This window comes from Octopus sinensis, linkage group LG4, assembly GCF_006345805.1.
Source record: "Octopus sinensis linkage group LG4, ASM634580v1, whole genome shotgun sequence".
NCBI lineage: Eukaryota > Metazoa > Mollusca > Cephalopoda > Octopoda > Octopodidae > Octopus > Octopus sinensis.
In genome coordinates, this window is record NC_043000.1 from 139,714,498 (window position 1) to 139,736,159 (window position 21,662).

Below are 21,662 nucleotides of genomic sequence, written 5' to 3' on the forward strand. Positions count from 1 at the left end.
CTTGCTTATTATTAATGCTATCATTCTTTAAACTTTTTGTATTTTCAGAATTTAGATTTGCAAATAAAATTTGAAGTAAATATACATGGTTTAAATTGTTATTAATTTGTATCAACACTTCAAACTGATTATATCAGTTGCTTAAAAATTTACTGTTGAACTGCTAAGTTGAACTAAGTGATAATATAAGTACTCACTTAGGTTGTTTATAGATTATTTGTCTCTTATAGAATGATTTAGTTTTTCTTTATTAACACAAATACATTAATATTTAATATTTTGAAATAACAATTTTGGTACATTTTGTATATTACACATAAGATATTTTAAAGCAGAAAATAAAGAAAAATACAGAAAATATATAATGTCCTTTTAAAAATGACAGTTGTAATGAAATCTCACAGTTAAACTTTGATAATGAATAGTAAAATTTGCTTTTAAAGATATAAATCAATTATTGCTCAAATATTTGTTTCGTAAATTAATTTTAGTGTAATTCTACCCATTCAAACAAAAGAACATCATATTAACTGTAGTGTAATGAAGTAAATTTTCTTCTCTTAAGCAAATTCACATTTAATTCCACAATGGTCTATCTCAAAAATACCATCATTGCTTACTGTATGCTCTTTGGTAGCAATAATTGGTAACACAAAACCATAGATTTATAGACAACTACTAATGACAGAGTAAATGAATGATGGCTGTTAGTTTAAGAAGTTTGCTTTATAAACATTGTTCCCGGTTCGATCTCATGAGATACCATTGTTAACTGTTTTCTGTTGTAGCCCAACGTTGACAAATACATTGTGATTTGAATTTTGAAAGGGAAAATGTGTGGAAGCCTGTCATGTGTATATTTTTTACTCTTTTACTTGTTTCAGTCGTTTGACTGCAGCCATGCTGGAGCACCGCCTGTAGTTGAGCAAATCGATCCTAGGACTTATTCTTTGTAAGCCTAGTACTTATTCTATCAGTCTCTTTTGCCGAACTGCTAAGTTACGGGGACGTAAACACACCAGCATCGATTGTCAAACGATGTTGTGGGGGGTCAAACACAAACATACACACACACACACACACACACATATATATATATATATATATATATATATATATATATATGACGCGCTTCTTTCAGTTTCCGTCTATCAAATCCAATCACAAGGTTTGGTCGGCCTGAGGCTATAGTAGAAGACACTTGCCCAAGGTGCCATGCAGTGGGACGGAACCCAGAAACATGTGGTTCGTAAGCAAGCTACTTACCACACAGCCACTCCTGTGCCTATGCATAATCATGCCTAAAAACAATCACATATTAACTGAAAATACATTAAATATATAAGTAGGGTATAGAATTCATTCTTACAAGTAAAAGGTTTTTTTCTCTCTCTCTTCTGCTCTCTCTATACTGCACTCTCACACACCTGTATTCATATGTCTATTTGTGCTTGCATAGATGCATGCATATATGTCTGTCTGTATGTACGAAAATGCATTAAATATACAAGTAGCATATGGAGTTCATTTTCATGAGCAAATGATATTTTTCACTTTCTCTCTCTCTCCTCTACACACACAGACACACACGTAAGTATACATGTGTACGTATGCTTGCATGCACATATGTGTGTAAGTATGTATTTGGTTGATCAAATCTTCTGTTCAGTTTTTTTGTCAACTCTTAACTTTGAGCACTCTGATAAGTAGCTAACTTCAGTCTGTACCTTGTGCCTGCACACACAGACACTTGGTCTCTCATCAACATAAATTGATATGAATGTACCATGAGACAAGTTATATTTTGCGTGGTTGGGATCGACCTGAAAATGGAGAACCATAAACATTATCAACAATTTGTGCTTTTTTTTTTATTTCAAGAAAGACAAGGAGGAGGTAGAAACATGCAGAAAGATATGTGTTGTGTACGGAGAGGATGCCATTATGGAACATGTGTTTCAGAAGGGGTTTCCAAGATTTTGAATCTGGAAATTTTTCTGTTCAAAATGCTCTGTGCTTTGACTGGCCAACAGATTAACAAGCAACAAAATGAAGTTAGTCAACACCAAACCCTGTTATATGATAAAGAAGGATGCAATTCTTCAAATATCCAAATCGAGTGTTGAAAATCATCTGCATCAACTTGGTAAAACCAGCAGGCTCGATTCTTGTGTCCCACATCAGCTGAATGTGGCTAACCTTGTTCGATAGATTTTTACATTCAATTCATTACTGACAACTATAGAATTTTCGGTTTTTATACAGACACTCTTTTCAGAAGTGTATGCCTCCACATCCATAACATGGATTAAGGCCTAGCACTCTTTTAGTTGTACTTTCCAGGTCGACACATCTGTATTTTTGCAGAATCTTTCTCTTAAATTTTTTTTCACGTTGTGCTTCATTGTTTGACATTATTCTGCAATGGTCTGCAATGTTAAGTCTTGGTTCACTTGCTCTATTCTTGAGAGAATCCTTGGCCAAATTTCTCAGTTTTCAGTTGCTGTAAGGCCTTGTACAAAGAAAGGTGATTTAAATATATCTTGAGTGAGTTCCTGAAGTTTTCACACAGATGGTTGACTACCCTGGCACATGTAATAAAGTCATCATCATCATTTTTTGTTAAGTTCCAACACTTCATTCAAGTGTTAAATAATGAACGTTTGTCAAATATACTCTTTGAAAGTAATTCAGTAGTTTCTTGGAAACAAATCTCACTTGACTTTTTAAGCAATATAAAGTTATAGTAGCGTTCATGCTCAGCCAGAACTACCTTGCGTAGTAATAGGCTCACTTTCTCTTCATCCGACCATGACTTGCAATCTTTGTTAAAAGTCTCCTGGATCTATTCCATCTCAATCACGGATTTTTTAAATTAATTTTTTTTAACTAAACAGTTTGAAACTTCAAATACTGGTAGAATTTGAAGGATCTATTCCATTTCAACCACGGATTTTTAATTTATTTTTTTTTAGCTAAACAATTTGAAACTTTGAATACTGATAGAATTTTTCATGTAGATCACTGTTTACTCTGAACGTTTTCGACAAAATTTCGTATTTTAGAAGTTATTTCACGTTAAAGTTGTCGTATTTGGGCAATTTCAACCAATCAACGACGTGCATTCAGTTGAAGAAAGCTACTGCTGTTTGTGATAGTAATCAAAGAGAAACAACGTCCGGGTCATCTCTACTAAATGTCACCATTCTGTTCTATTGTACAGCGGGTGAAGACAATGTCACCTTTAGCCTTTTATCCTTCCTAGTCAGCACCGTGCATTCCCTACTCTTTCCCTCTCTTCTAAACTAGCAACTAGCAACCCGTGAGTGAATTTGTCACTGCCACTACAATTACCGTATTTTCTGGTGTATAAGCCACTATTTGTTTTGTTTTACCTCATGATTTGATAATGTTATTTTTTATCTAATAAAGACTTTTATATTGACGAAATATGTTTGTTTTTGATTATAGTAAGATAAAATCATGACAATAACAATACATCTCATAGGCATTTTGAAATTATATATACGTCAACAACAAAAAGCTAGCTGCTGTCTTGTTGCTCTATGGTACTGATTCTTTGAACAGAGTGGTAATGTTTAGTAGAGATGACCCGGAAGTTGTTCCTCTTCAATTACTATTGCACACAGCAGTAACTTTCTTCAACCGAATGCACACCATTGATTGGCTGAAATTACCCAAATCACGACAACTTTAACACGAAATAACTTCTAAAAAAACGTTCCTAGTAAACCTTGTTCTACGTGCGAAATTCTACCTGTATTCGAAGTTCCAAACTGTTTTGTAAAAACAATTAATTTTAAAAATCTGAGATCGAGATGGAATAGATCCAATTTCTTCGTACCTTCTATATTACACAGGAATTATAAGTGAATTCAGAAACTGAGATTGTCATGCTGTCTGGCATAAACGAACTTACTGAAATTTTGGACTTCCTTGACTGTAACTCAGTTAACTATTGTTGTTGTAATATTTCCTTCTACAACTCCTGTAGTTATTTCTGTTGCTTCTCTTGAAGCTGTATTACAGCGGCTAATAAGTTCTCCATAATTTAACACTTTGTATGACTCACAAATTGTCAAATAACCTGTGTGAGTTTCAGATAATCTTTGTTGCAAGATGTTATATCATTACACCTCTAGTATCATAGTATGGTTGATATTGTCAACGATAAAGATTACACTGTAACAGTGTTACAACAATACAAATTAGAAACAGCAGTAGTAACAAATGTACAAGGAACCAACAATATTTTCAACACACTAACTCGAACTGTACCTGGACTTAGAAAACCAAACTGCCGACTACGCCAGACCACTACTATTTATATGTAGTGGTCCTGTCTATTTTTGTCAGAGGGTATCGTACTCTCACCACAACATTGAGATAGGAAATTCTTTGAACAGGCGAGAATGAATCAGCCAATAAGTTAGCAGAAAACAGTGGAACAAAATAGTAATTATATAATTTATTGAATAAACAGCTTTGTACTTAAAACTTGTGTCTAATTTTCATTTAAAAATATCAAACAGGCTTTTTGGCCCAATGTGTATGTGTGTGTGTGTGTGTGTGCATGCATTAAATTTTTATTTGCATTTACATCATTTGAAAATACCTACTAGTATTGTTGCATATACCCTGTAACTTTGTCACGGAGATCAATAAATTAAGTACTAGACTAAGATATATGAATATATACTAGGATCGATATGAACAACTAAAAGAAAAATCCTTTGATTTTTTTTTGTTTTAGTAGCCCAGCATGACCACTGTCCAAGACCTAAACTAGTAAAAGAGAAAAAAAGTAAACAAAGAAAAGCTATTTTGTAATAGATTTGCCAGAGGAAAACAAACAAGCAATTCTTATAAATGAAAATTACAAAAGGTTCCACCTTCTGTGATGATAATGCCATTATGTTTGTCAGTTGAATCCCCATTGTCAACTGATTTATGAGCTACAGCCATATGGTACTCATTAAATATTGAAACAAGTAGTTTTCAGTTGCAATTTAGGAACTCTTATACTTAGCTTTAAATTTTCCTCTGCAACTGTCAATTAGAGAATGTAAATGTTTGTATCTTGCATCTATAAATCTTATCAAACAGTAATTTACAAAGCCTTATCGAAGAGAATTGGGTGGGAAATGAAGGAAACGTGCAGGAAAAAATAATAAAAGATTTAAAGCAAATAAAAAAAGGAAATCTTTGCTACATTGCTTTGCTTCCTTAAATTTGTTTTAAAGAATTTGATTTTAAGTTTTTATCAGCCTTTATTTCGATGGCAACAGAAACATTAAAATATATCTGAATTCTTAAACATTGCCGTTGTTTACATCTTTTTAATGATCACTTTTCTGTACTTGCATGGGTTAAACAAAAATTCAGGCAGATATCTTATATCTGGATGAGCCTCCTGTTACCAGCACTCACTTGTTTCCAAGCACAGTAGTTTATAGTGCTAGTCTTTGAACATGGATGATGTATTGGGTTGTCCAGAAAGTTCGTGCCAATTTATAGTAGCTTACCATTTGACTTATTTTAGAATATGGTTGAGTCCATAAAATAGGATTTTACTACACCTCCATTTAAAGCACAGTTTAAGCTAACTTTTCATGGAAGAAGGTTTATGCTCCTATAGACCTGTGTTAATTCTGTAACCCTTAAAACTGGAAGATAAGAAAGTTCATTTTCGACACTTGATGCTTTGGGAACCAGACAAAAATTGTCTGGTTCCCAAACAATCAGCTCAGCTCGGCTGGATGTGTTACCCCACCCTTCATATTCACCAGATATTGCTCCCTCAGATTTCCACTTATTCAGGTCTCTGCAGAATAGTTTTAATGGTAAAAATTTCAATTCCTTGGATGACGTAAAAAGATACCTTGATGAATTCTTTGTCATGAAACCACCTCAATTCTGGGAAGAGGGTATTTTGAAGTTAAAGGAAAGATGGAGATGCGTTGTTCAGCAAAATAGTTTATATTTGGTTGATTAAAAATGTAATGGCAAGTATTTATTGACCTTTTTCTTTCCTTTAAAAATCGGCATGAACTTTCCGGATAACCCAATAATTTTAGGACGTTTTCACAGAAGATTGCAAAGAAACACCATTAGTATGTTGATAACATTTGTTTACATTTAACAGGCATGCAGTATTAAAGCAATAAAACATAAGCACACACATATAATAGGCGTCTTTTAGTTTCCATCAAGTAAATCCCCACAGAAGGTTTAGGGTGTCCCAGGGCTATAGTAGAAGGTACTTGCCTAAGACAGTACACACAGGACCGAACCCAAAAGTTCATAGTTGTAAAGCAACCACACAAAAATGCTTCTGCCTGGCCATGCTTTAAGATATTAGTAATTAATATCACATGCTTTATGAAATAACATTTTTGAATCTTTCCTTGTTTTTATGACTCAGCAATAAGAAGAGCAGTACCTGTGACCTTTCATAGGACCTTTAAAACCGATGGGGAAGAATAGTCATCCTTAAATAGGAAACCTGGTCTGAATACTCGCAAGAGAGTGGAACCAACTAAAGGCACTCTATGTACTAAAGAGAGCAACAGATTAAGACTATGTATGATACAACAGATCTGGGTCACTATTGGGAGACACAAAAGTCACTTATGAGCACTTTCATTTTTCCTCATAAATCTCAGATCTCAGATATTTATCTAATTATTTGCTGAAAGATACCACGTTATAAAATTTGGATTTATTCTCCATTAAATCTCTTTCCACCAATATTCCAGTTTAAGGATGAGCTCTGAAGTACGGTTCTACATAGAGAGCTCTGAAGTACTTGTGTAGGCTTCACATTATCATTCATCAAAGTAGGAATCTAACAGTTTAGTGTGTCCTGTTCATAAAATGCTGCATCAGATGAACTACATCTTTGTTCTCATTAAGGAATTGATATCATTATCTCTCATCTGGTTTAGAACTGCTAACTGTCTTTGGGTGCTTTTAGCAGACTTTCAGGATGAGTATTTGTTCTGAGAACTTGATTTTTTCCATCTATTATTCATGGGATAGTGGTGGGCTTGGAGACCATCTTGTTTAGCCATTCATCTGCTATGTCTTTAAAGATAGTAATTCATTCGTATACTGAAGTTCTGGGGGCTGAGTAAGTCGATTACATTGACCCTAGTGCCCAACTGGTATTTATTTCATTGATCCTGAAAGGATAAACGGCAATGTCAAAGTTGGTAGAATTTGAACTCAGAATGTAGAGACAGATAAAATGCCACTAAGCATTTGCCCAGTGTGCAAATGATTCTTTTCTACTCTAGGCACAAGGTCCGAAATTTTAGGGGAGGGAGCCAGTCGATTAGATCGACTCCAGTACATAACTGGTACTTAATTTATCGACCCTGAAAGGATGAAAGGCAAAGTCGACCTCAGTAGAATTTGAACTCACAATGTAAAGACAGACGAAATTCTGCTAAACATTTTGCCCTGCGTGATAACGTTTCTGCCAGCTCCCCGCCTTAGTGTGCAAATGATTCTGTCATTTGCCGCCCTATCTTTAACCCTTTAGTGTTCGCATTATTCTGCCAAAATTAATCCTTTTTTATCCACATTGCTTTGAACTAATCAGGAATTATCTTGTAGCTTTGAGATTTTGATGAGGTAGCTGTTAATTTTTAAAACAATATTGTAGGGTTCGTGTGAGAGACCAGATCTGGCCATTTTGAACATAAAACAGGCAGAATACTTTTGGCCGGATGTGGCCGGTTTAAAGGCTAAAGGGTTAAGGCAAATAATAACATTCATGAAACCATAGGATACTTTAAGAAAACAAACAGATATAAATATTCATGACTGGTAGATCACTAGAACAATTTGTTCAGTAGGTGGTCGTAATTAATAACAAGTTGGCAGTCACCATATACACATATATATAATGTCATGTATATTTAATAAATGTTTGTGCTATTCTTTTAAAACTACAAAAATAATTTCTGGTATTATTGAGTTACTAATATTTTCTTTCAATCATTCCTTACACACTAGTTTTAACTTTACATTAGCCACTCCCTTTAACCTATTTCTTTATTACCCACAAGGGGCTAAACATAGAGGGGACAAACAAGGACAGACATAGGTATTAAGTCGATTGTATCGACCCCAGTGCATAACTGGTACTTAATTTATCAACCCCAAAAGGATGAAAGGTAAAGTCGACCTCGGTGGAATTTGAACTCAGAACGTAACGGCAGACGAAATACGGCTACGCATTTCACCCGGCGTGCTAACGTTTCTGCCAGCTCGCCACCTTTAACCATTTAGCATTTAAACTGGGTATATCTGGCCCCAAATTCTACTGGTTTTATGTGCAAACTGGCTAGATACAACCTTATACTGTCAATCTTAAAATTAAAGTGAAATCTCAACTTTTGAAAACAATGTGAATAAATACCCACGACATTTGACACAGTACTGTGTTTTCAAGCAATCAGTTAATATTTGTTTCTTTGATATAGGAAACAGTTTATAATCTTTCCTATCTACTCTAGCAAAATTCATGTTTAATTATGGAAAGTTTAACTTTAGCTTGGTTAGCAGACTTTCTGAGTATCTGCTTAACTTGACATACTTAACCCTTTAGCATTTAAACCAGCCATAATTGGCCAAATAATTCTACATGTTTTATATCCAAACTGACCAGATCTTGTCCCTCACACCTACCTAATAACATCATTCTAAACCACATGGTTCTGGGTTCAGTCCCACTGCGTGGCACCTTGGGCAAGTGTTTCTGCTATAGCCTCGGGCCAACCAAAGCCTTGTGAGTGGATTTGGTAGATGGAAACTGAAAGAAGCCCGTTGTATATATGTATATATATATATATATATATGTGTGTGTGTTTGTCCCCCTAGCATTGCATGACAACCGATGCTGGTGTGTTTACGTCCCCGTTACCTAGCGGTTCGGCAAAAGAGACCGATAGAATAAGTACTGGGCTTACAAAAGAATAAGTCCCAGGGTCGAGTTGCTCGACTAAAGGCGGTGCTCCAGCATGGCCGCAGTCAAATGACTGAAACAAGTAAAAGAGTAATCACATCATCAAAATTTTGAAATGAAAAAATAATGCTTGTTTAACAGAAAACAATATGATTCAATAAGTATTAATTTTGACAGAAAAATCTGAATACTAAAGGTGTAATATCACAAGCAGAATAGTTACAAAATTAGATGAGGTGCTTTGGGATATCTGTTCCAGGTCTTTACCTTCAGAATTCAGAGATCACTTTGGATATGGTCTCATGAGAAATCCTTTTGCATGTTCTCAAGTATGCTTCTAAGTTATCATTCTCCATGGCATCACATCAGCTGAGATAACAAGAGTTCGGAGAGAAGACTAAGCATTTAATATACATCAAAATATATATGTATACACACACATCATCATCATCATCATCATCATCATCGTTTAACGTCCGTTTTCCATGCTATCATGGGTTGGACGTTTCAACTGATCTGGCAGTGTTTCTACAGCTGGATGCCCTTCCTAACGCCAACCACTCCGCGAGTGTAGTGGTTGCTTTTTATGTGCCACCTGCACAATCGGATGGTGCTTTTTACGTGCCACCGGCACGGGGGCCAGACGAGGCTGGCAACGGCCACAATACCCATGCATATTTATTCGTTTTATTCTTTTATTTGTTTCAGTCATGTGACTGTAACCATGCTGGAGCACCACCTTTAGTTGAAGAAATCGACCCGAGGACGTATTCATGTTAAGCCTAGTACTTATTCTATCAGTTTCTTTTGTCAAACCACTAAGTTATGGAGATGTAAACACACCAGCATCGGTTGCCCAGTGATGGTGAGGGACAACCGAGAATGGGTGGAAGTGGTACCACGGTGCTTTTTCTGAAGAGTCTGGACACACAAACATATACATATGTACATACATACACACACACACACACACACACACACACATACAACAGGCTTCTTTCAGTTTCCATCTACCAAATCCACTCACAAGTCTTTGGCAAGCCCAAGGCGAAAGTAGAAGACACTTACCCAAGAGGGACTGAACATGGAGAGGGACTGAACCCAAGAGGGACTGAACATGGAGAGGGACCGAACCCAAGAGGGACTGAACATGGAGAGGGACTGAACCCAAGGGGATTGAACATGGAGAGGGACTGAACCCAGAACCAAGTGGTCAATAAGCAAGCTACTTACCACACAGCCACGCCTTCACCTGTGCATGTGATGATTTTAATAAACCAAGAATTTATGTCGTATGGTATTTGATACACCTGTATTTGGTTCTGTTGTTCAAATATATACCATTGAGCACTAATTTCTATATTTTACAGTTCTATATTTACTCACCTGCTGTACAACACTGATACCCTATTCATTACATTTAAAATTATTTTTCTTCATCGGGTTTAAATTCTTAAATAATATCCTTAATGCCTAGTTTCAGAAATCTAGTACAATAAACCAAGAATTTATGTTGTATGGTATTTGATACACCTGTATTTGGTTCTGTTGTTCAAATATATACCATTGAGCACTAATTTCTATATTTTACAGTTCTATATTTACTCACCTGCTGTACAACACTGATACCTTATTCATTACATTTAAAATAATTTTTCTTCATCGGGTTTAAATTCTTAAATAATATGAGGAACAGAAGTAGATCAGATGAAAAGTAGTTTGGCTTTGTGCCAAAGAGAAGCTCTGCTGATGCTATTTCCATAGTTCAGCAACTGCCAGAGAAGTATTTTCCTAAGAATACGTAAAAAGCACCCACTACACTCACGGAGTGGTTGGCGTTAGGAAGGGCATCCAGCCGTAGAAACACTGCCAGATCTGACTAGGCCTGATGAAACCTTCCGGCTTCACAGACCCCAGTTGAACTATCCAACCCATGCTAGCATGGAAAACGGATGCTAAACGATGATGATGATTATGAATATCCTTAATGCCTAGTTTCAGAAATCTAGTACATTATAATACTGTCGGTAAGTTAAATGAATGTTTCGAACAATTAAACTTATTTCAGTACAAACAGCAACCATGATGCGTTGTAGTTTGCACTTTGTTAATTGCTTAGGTTTTCAGTTGGTGCTTCATGTACTTCTAGTCTTTTCAGTTTCTTTTTTGGAATATTCTATTTTAATAGATATGAATTCCATTTCCATCAATAGAATATACATTGTGCTATTTTTGACTTCTTTGCATCTCCTTTGATAACACAATATTCTTCAATATTCTTCAGCATTAATTTTTAGAGAAATTCCTTTTCTCCAGTTTCCAATATAGAATTGAGAGGTTGTAAATATACTTCTTTAAATTGTTTAATTCATACGTATCTTTTATTTAGGTAAGAAATTTTGGGACATACTTTTACACCTGCACATTCTTCTGAAGCCGTATTGCCTGCAGATTAATTTGGTTTTCTCATCCACGTAATTTCATAATACATGATTATATATATATGCATCATTCACACCTCACAAAATTACTTCAGTCATACTTATGCAGAGACCTCCTAAGTGTTCTGCACTAAGAACGTGGTACATAATTTTATTCAGTAGTTCAAAAATAAAGCCACTACCTATATCAAGAAAACACAGCCCTACACTCACTACAGAAGAAACAAATAAATTCTTTTTCTTCTCTATGAATGCAAAGCCTATGTCATATCACCGTCATCGTCATCATCATCATCATCATCAGCATCATCATCATCAGCAGCAGCAGCAGCATCATATAAAGTGGCGAGCTGTCAAAAACGTTAGCACACCGGGCGAAATGCTTAGCGGTATTCCGTTTGCCACTACATTCTGAGTTCAAATTCTGCCAAGGTCGACTTTGCTTTTCATCCTTTCGGGGTCAATTAAATAAGTACCAGTTACGCACTGGGGTCGATATAATCAAATTAATCCATTTGTCTGTCCTTGTTTGTCCTCTCTGTGTTTAGCCCCTTGTGGGTAGTAAAGAAATAGGTATTTTGTCTGTCTTCACATTCTGAGTTCAAATTCCACCAGGGTTGACTTTGCCTTTCATCCTTTCGGGGTTCAATAAATTAAGTACCAGTGAAACACAGGGGTCTATGTAATTGACTAGTCCCCTCCTCCAAAATTTCAGGCCTTGTGCCTATAGTAGAAAGGGTTATAAATCATAATAACTTTTTAGGATACGGATACATTTGATATGTTTAATACCACACAAGTGGTTGTATCCTAGAGGTAAAAAATCATCCCAGTTTCCATATCAGATGAGACACTATCCCTGATGTTATCCCTGATGCTATCGCTGAAGTTATCCCTAATGTTATCCCTGGCAATATCACAATTTATGTGAAAGATTCAGTAACCATTATTTCTTTATTTTAATCTCTCTCTCAGTTAAGCTGTCCACACTTAATTTGTTCTCTCTTTAAAGTGTTTCTATATTATGAATGGGAAAAGCAAAACTAGTTTACTTAAAACAGAAAAACTTAATGTCTGAATTTTTGGATATGTACCAATCTTAGCTTTCTTAACTGTACTAATTTGATCATTTGGTTGTACAGCAAACAGAGAGGAACCTGTATGATGTGATGTAAAAAAATAAAACGCAGTTAATAAAATACATTGGTCATCACTGATGAAGCAGATTATCTAAAAAACTGAGGAAAATATAAAACAATGAAAGCCAAATGAGATTGTGATGCTCATGAATATGATTTAAATGAGAATTGGGATAGAAGCATTCAGAGGATGAGTGAAAGTGGCAAAATGAATTCTGAGAGAAACAAAAAAAAAATAAATAAATAAAAGGTGCTGAAGTGGCTGTGTGGTAAGTAGCTTGCTTATGAACCACATGGTTCCAGGTTCAGTCCCACTGCGTGGCACCTTGGGCAAATGTCTTCTACTATAGCCTTGGGCCGACCAAAGCCTTGTGAGTGGATTTGGTAGACGGAAACTGAAAGAAGCCCGTCGTATATATATATATATCACGTGATCACGTGACCGACCAGACCATCAGATGTTTTTACATATTGCTGGTCACAGTGCATTCGCATTGTTTTAGCCTTTGAATGACGCCACCCCGCTGACTAAGCAAGCAAGCCAATATATATATATATATATATATATATATATATATATATGTGTGTGTGTGTGTGTGTGTGTATATGTTTGTATGTCTGTGTTTGTCCTCCCCAACATTGCTTGACAACCGATGCTGGTGTGTTTACGTCCCCATAACTTAGCAGTTCAGCAAAATAGACCAATCAAATAAGTACTAGGCTTCCAAAGAATAAGTCCTGGGGTTGATTTGCTGGACTAAAGGCGGTGCTCCAGCATGGCCGCAGTCAAATGACTGAAACAAGTAAAAGAATAAAAGATTAAAGAGAGGCAGATCCCCGCATGGACAAACATTACCAAGGTGGTTTTAGGATATCAGTTCTGCTGTGGTGATGGGTGGGTGGGTCTTCTTGAGTACAGCAACTTACCTCAATCTTTTGTCATCTCCTTCATAAAGTTCAGTGTTGTGAGATCAGCCTTAAATACTTCATCCCATGTCTTTTTGGGTTTCCCTCTTCCACAAGTTCTGTCTACTTTAAGTGTTCGGCACTTCTTTATCTAACTTTCTTTATCAATACACATCACATCACCAAACCAATGCAGTCTTTTCTCATGCAAACTGCATCTAATTCCCCATAGGCCTAACTCTTCCCACAATGCACTGGCACTCTATCATACATGTGCACTGACAGTGTACATCTAGTGAAGCATACTAGCTTCATGCATCTCTAACCTTCACATTTCCTTTGCATCCTTAGTCCACATCTCAGTATCATGTATTATTGCTGTTCATACACATGCATCATACAACTCTCCTTTCACTTGAAGAGAAAGACATTCAGTTGCTAACAGAGGTAAAAGGTCTCTGATATTTTTTTATTATTCTTATTATAGCAATTTCATTTTTGGTACATGTTCCACAGCTAATTAAGACCCCTAGGTAGTAGAAATTATCAACTACCTCTAGAGAGCCTCTGGGGCATTTGAAGAAATCAATTTCCTTTACTAACAGCATTCCTGTACATGGCCTGTGCTGCCATCACAAGCCACTTTTCTGTCCTTAGCTTCCTCAGTGACTGATCCCATTATTCTGTCAAAGACTATTTTCAGATCAACAAATGCCAAGTACAACAGCTTATTCTTAGGAAAATACTTCTTTGGCAGTTGCTGAACTATGGAAATAGCATCAGCAGAGCTTCTTTCTCCATGGCACAAAGCCAAACTACTTTTTATCTGATCTACTTCTGTTTCTCATTTATTGGGCTATAATTCTCTCCATAGCTTTCATCACCTGGCCCAACAATTTGGTATCTCTATGATTATTTTTATCTTAAGCATCTCCATAATCCTTGTAGCAGGTGACTATGATGCTGCTACTCCAGTCACTGGAGATTATGTCTTCCTGAATAACCTGATTAACTATATGGGTGACTAGAGTGTATTCTACTCTATCACATATTTTAAGAATTTCAGCAGTGATTCCTGATGGACTAGGGGCTTTCCTATCTTCCTGTCCTTCATTGCTTTATCTCTCATACTGCTGTCACCTAGGATAGCTGGTCCCTTTGTTGGGTTCCCATGGGAGAGACTCCCATTCTCTCATTCATTATCCAAATTTAATAGCCTTTCATAGTAGCTCTTTGACACCTCTTTCTTTTCAGAATAAGTGTGAGTATACCATTATCCATCCATACACACTTCTATCCCGCATCTTGATTTTCTCTGACACACTTCCTAGCAATCCAGAACACCTCACGTCTCTGATCGTCACACTATAAGTCACTGGGAAACCTCTTCTTTTCTGCTTCTGCACCGGCTGGATAAACCTGATGCCTAGCTTCCTTTTATCTACCTGATATGGTTCTTTGCTAACCTCACTTTTCTACTCTTCCCAAACCTGTCTCTCCTCTTTTATGGCCATCAACTTCGTTGTTTCACAACCATGTCACTCTTGGTCGGCAAAATCTTTGCTCCAACCACAGATTTGCTCCGCTACCCTCAGCAGATTATCCTGTAAGAATTCCCCATCCTCTATGTCATATGTCTCAGTTTTATCTTTCTCATTAAATGTTTCATTAAGAACATTACTAAGCCTTTGCCCATTTGAAGAACCTTTGAGATTCCATAATCTCCTTTTCCACATCAGTTTGTGTCTATGGGTTCTATCCCAATAATTATTCTTATTAGTTTATGTAAAAATCATAATAACCATTCAAATTCATAAAACATGCATCAAAACATTTTTGTATCTGTCATAATTACTTGTTGAGAAATAATATTTACTTTAAACTTTATATTACTAGCACTATATAGGAGCACTCCGTCGGTTGCGACGATGAGGGTCCCAGCTGATACGATCAACGGAACAGCTTGCTCGTGATATTAATGTGCAAGTGGCTGAGCATTCCACAGACACGTGTACCCTTAACGTAGATCTCGGGGAGATTCAGCGTGACACACAGGATGTGACAAGGCTGGCCCCTTGAAATACAGGTACAAGAGAAACAGGAAGAAAGAGTGAGAGAAAGTTGTGGTGAAAGAGTACAGCAGGGTTCACCACTAACCCCTGTCAGAGCCTCGTGGAGCTTTAGGTGTTTTCGCTCAATAAACACTCACAATGCCCGGTCTGGGAATCGAAACCGCGATCCTCCGACCGCGAGTCCGCTGCCCTAACCACTGGGCCATTGCACCTCCATTACTAGCACTATTCATTAGCCAACCATTAAATACTAAGAAATACCAATCAAAGGTTACATTTCCAATTCCCACAAGCTAAATTACCTGTGTATAAATGCATATAATGAAACGAAATTTGGCAAATATAATTAGATAATTTAATTTCTTTACAAAGCACTTCTTAGTTTCTTATTTTCTTTTTAAGCTCAAATATAGAGAATTACATTATTTTAAAAAATGAATTGGCAGTTTAGAATATCTGTGTTTCTAAATTTTGGAATTCAGGAATTCAGATGATCGAAGCTTGCTTGTATTTTTCTTAATGCCAAGTGATCAGTAATGACCATCCTTCCAGATAGAGTTATGGCTGGGTTTAGGAGCTGACTGTGTCCCTTACAACTTATACTCTTGAATTCTATCTTAACATGAAACCAAATCGATCTACTAAAATCAACAGCTATATTTCCTTCAAATCACATTTCAAATCATATTAAAAGGGTTAAAGACTCATATTAGATAATGAAGTCCTAAGAAACCCTAGCCCCCGAAGTCCAAGATGACCCCCATATGAACACAGGTCAGTTCAATCAGTACATCTAGAGTTAAACAATAACAACAACTATCTGTACTCTCTTTACTCTTTTACTTGTTTCAGTCATTTGACTGCGGCCATGCTGGAGCACCGGCTTTAGTCGAGCAAATCGACCCCAGGACTTATTCTTTGTAAGCCCAGTACTTATTCTATCGGTTTCTTTTGCCGAACTGCTAAGTGACGGGGACGTAAACACACCAGCATCAGTTGTCAAGCAATGCTAGGGCGACAAACACAGACAAACAAACACACACACACATACATATATATATATACATATATATGACAGGCTTCTTTCAGTTTCCATCTGCCAAATCCACTCACAAGGCATTGGTCGGCCCGGGGCTATAGCAGAAGACACTTGCCCAAGATGCCACGCAGTGGGACTGAACCCAGAACCATGTGGTTGGTTAGCAAGCTACTTACCACACAGCCACTCCTGCACCTCAGTTTGCTGAGAACTTATTAAACTCTTCAGTGCTAGTGTCACAAGAATATGTACCCAATGTATCAAAGTTTTCAAAAGGACAGCAATAGTACAACTGATGAAAAGATATGAAAGCATTAAGAAAATTTGTTTGAAATGAAGAGGAAAAGTCATATGTTGACTATATAGAAGAATTTACTACTGTACCATAAAACTTATTCATTGGTAACAAGATTTTTAAGCTGATTTAGATTAATTGTAGATACCAGTTATATTTGTATCTATTGCTTTAATTTGCATGGATAATACAATATGGCAGTAACTTTTGGCAAATTCTTTCTATAATCTAATCGTTATCATCATCATCCTCATGATCACCATCATCACCATCATCATCATCATCATCATCATCATCATCATCATTGTCATCATCATCGTCGTCGTCGTTGTCATCATCATCGTCATTGTCATCATTATCATTATCACCATCATCATCACCACCACCATCATCATCATCATCACCATCATCACCATCACCATCACCATTATCATCATCATCATCATGATCATCATTGTCATCATCATCGTCGTCGTCGTCATCATCATCATCATCGTCGTCGTCGTCATCATCATCATCATCGTCGTCGTCGTCATCATCATCAATGATGTTGTCATCGTCATCATTGATGTTGTCATCATTGATGTTGTCATCATTGTTGCTGTCATTGTTGTCATCATTCTATGTCTGCTTTCCATGCTAACATGGTTTGCATGAAATATTCATGATCTAAGTTCTTTTTTTTTATAGACAACTACTGTTCTCATGGATGTTTTTTTTTTATTCTGGATTGGCTCCTATGGATGAATGCTCTTTTTATCACCAACCACTTTACAGAGTGCATTGGGTACATATTCTTGTGACACTAGCACTGAAGAGGTTAATAAGTTCTCAGCAAGACTGAACTGAAGCAACATCACAACCCTCTACATTCTCTGTTTGTTTGTCATCCACTTCACAGCAGGTATTGGGTATATTCTATGTTGAAGTGGAGGTGTGTGGCTTAGTGGTTAGGGTGTCGGCATCATGATTGTAAGATTGTGGTTTCGATTCCTGGACCGGGCGACACATCGTGTTCTTGAGGAAAACACTTCATTTCACATTGCTCCAGTCCACTCAGTTGGCAAAAATGAGTAACGCTGCGATGGACTGGCATTCCGTCCAACTGGGGAACACATACACCACTGAAACTGGGAAACTGGGCCCATGAGCTTGGCTAGGCTTTAAAAGGGTGCATTTATTTTATATTATATTCTATGTAGTACCAGCACTTGAGAGTTTTTGCTAAGACTTTGGTGAGACAAGACTAAAAGACCACTGAACATTGCTTTACTTCATTTCACTCACTAATCACTCTGGAGGATGGAAATTCAAATAGCTTGACCAGTCGATGGGTAACAGGTAGAACTGGCCCAAATGGGGGAGATAACAATCGATGGCAGAGAAGTAGAGTGAATTGGATGCAGACAGTTTGATGCAGTTTCAAGACCTAGTGATGAGAGTTGATAGAGTGAAGGGGATGATTTGATGCAACATTTTTTACACAGACATAGTGAAGAGAAGAGGAGAGCAGAATGATGAAGATGATAGTGTTGTTGTTGTTGGTGGTGGTCGTGGGAAGCTTTTTTACTTGAGAGATTTGCAAGAAGTGTGATGAGAGAAAGGGTTGAATGTGCTATAGGGAGATGCTTGAAATGGATAGGGAGATCTATGGAGAAAAAAGAAGGATGATGCATAATGAAGAAGATGAAGAAATGCAAACTCTCATACATAGGCCTAGTGAGAATAGGGAGGCAGGGAGATGAGGATGATGGTAGCAAGGGTTAGTCATCCTTTGTGAACCTCACAGGTGGAGGAGAGGTAAAAGATGGAAGAGTATGAAATTCTTGCAATGTATTGTTTTACATTGCTCGTATTCTTAGAATTTCTTGAGTCAAGACAAAGATCCAGTCTTTCAATGGCTTCTGGGGAACTCCATCTCATCTGTCTCTGTTGTGGGTGAAAATTTTGTAGTCGTTGAGTGCTCCACTCATCTTAGCTGCATGATCCACAGCAGTAGTAGCTGTGAGTTCAAAGTCTTAAAATGACTTGGACATGCTGCTGCAGTTGTGGACTCGCTAAGAAGAAAGGGTGTCAAGCATTGTGGATATCTGAGTGAGAGAAGAATGGTTCAGGCTGTTGGATCTCTGGTCCTGCTTTTGTTGCTCTACAGCTGCAACACCTGGACACTGTCTGGTGCCCTTGGGTGTCTCTGATCATCACTCTGCTTAGGTGATGATCTGCTTCTGAACTTCTTTAGTGCCAGCACTCTTCACAGAATCATGGGTTACCATTGGTTAGATTTCATATCCAATCAATGACTAAACTCAGAAACTGGGATGTGTCCCGCTACCTGCATGATTCGACAGCTCAAACTGTTATGGTTATGTTGCTCACTATTCTGAGTTGGATCCTTCATACCATGTTCCCTTCTCTGAGAATTTGGCTGGGGCGATGGCTCATGTTGGTCAGCTAAATGCCTCATAGTCACGGTGGATGAAAAAGGATTTCAAGGAGATTGAAACTGAGTGGGACACTGCTTGAAGGATTGCCTGGGATGAACCAAAATGATACCAATAAGCGGTGGATGCAGCACAGCAATGTGCTGCAATGATGCATGACCCCATACCTGACCTGTTCATGTACAAGATTAGCAAATATACTCTTTACTCTTTTCTCTCTTTTACTTGTTTCAGTCATTTGATTGTGGCCATGCTGGAGCACCGCCTTTAGTCGAGCAAATCAACCCCGGCACTTATTCTTTGTAAGCCCAGTACTTATTCTATCGGTCTCTTTTGCTGAACTGCTAAGTGACGGGGATTAAACACACCAGCATCGGTTGTCAAGCAATGCTAGGGGGACAAAGCCAGACACACAAACACACACACACATACATACATATATATACATATATATATATATATATATATACATATATATGACAGACTTCTTTCAGTTTCTGTCTACCAAATCCACTCACAAGGCATTGGTCGGCCCGGGGCTATAGCAGAAGACACTTGCCCAAGATGCCATACAGTGGGACTGAACCTGTTTGCAATTTTAAATCTTTAATTTCATGATTTATTCAGTGTTTCTCATGTTATTTATGTAAGCATTAGAGGTCACTTGCAGACTGCTCTGGACAGAGAAGGGTGGCGATCAGCTGTCCACAAGGGTGCCAACACATGCAAGACCAATAGGATCGTTGCTGCAGAATACCACAGACAAGCCAGGAAGAACAGAGCTAACAACCTTGTAGTAGGCGCTACGATACCCTGTCCACACTGTCAAAGAATCTTTTGGGCTGAGATTGGCCTCACTAGCCATCTTCAGACTCACGAAACAAACCAACCCCCCACCCCAGGATGACTAGATGGTCTTCGTTGCATTGAAAGACAAACTACACACACAGAGGTCACTTAAGCTTATTGCTTTATTTTAGAAATTAAATGTATATTTAACCCTTTAGTATTCAGATTACACTGTCAAATGTAATATTTTTTTATTCAAATTGTTTTGAATTCATCAAGCATTATTTTATAGCTTTGAGGTTTCAACTATGTGATTGTTTATTTTTAGAATGGCATTGTAGGTTAGGTGTGAAAGGCTAGATATAGCCAGTTTGAATATAAAACATATAGAATATTTGGGCCAGATATGGCCGGTTTAACACTAAAGGGTTAAATACATAGCTGCATATTGTTCAGGTATATTATTGTAAAGGTGAAAATTCTACAGTATTCACATATGTTTGATAACGAGAATATATTGCTTCATTAGTATTTTCATTTAACATTTAGTATCATGTTTTGTTAAGCAGTTTGCAAAGACAAACACTTTCATAAAATCTGGCTTAAACAGAGACGACGGAATTTCTGTTGTCAAAGAATATTAAAGAATAACTTCAAACTGAAAAGTCTATCATGATACACAAGAACATAATACATTTCAATTCACTGACTGATTGCAAAATTAAGTGCTGCAAAACCATTTCAAATTGTTGGTTTTGCAAAAACTGCAAATAACAGCAGCTTGAAAAATAAGACAGTCATAGAAACAAAGGGATTGACAATATTATTCACTCACTAGAATGCATATTGGGAAAAGGAAAGAGATCTAGTTAAAAAAAACATACTATATTCTGTTGTATCTGGGGAGAGTCATTTTCTTTTTGTGCCTTATAATGTAACACACTCACCAGTAAAATTTCCACTTGTTTCTTATTTTTATTTATAGAGTCAAGACTATTGGAAAGGTTGCAAGACGCAACGAAAATTTTAGGAAAATAAAAATAAGAAATAAGTAAAAATTTTACCAGTGAGTGTGTTACATTATAAGTCACAAAAAGAAAATGAGTCGCCCCAGACACAGAAGTGGCTGTGTGGTAAGTAGCTTGCTAACCAACCACATGGTTCCGGGTTCTGTCCCACTGCGTAGCATCTTGGGCAAATGTCTTCTGCTATAGCCCCGGGCCGACCAATGCCTTGTGAGTGGATTTGGTAGACAGAAACTGAAAGAAGCCTATTGTATATATATATATATATATATATATATATATGTATGTGTGTGTTTGTGTGTCTGTGTTTGTCCCCCTAGCATTGCTTGACAACCGATGCGGGTGTGTTTATGTCCCCGTCACTTAGTGGTTCGGCAAAAGAGACTGATAGAATAAGTACTGGGCTTGCAAAGAATAAGTCTTGGTGTTGATTTGCTCGACTAAAGACGGTGATGCAGCATGGCCACAGTCAAATGACTGAAACAAGTAAAAGAGTAAAGAGTATGTTTGTAAACGAAAA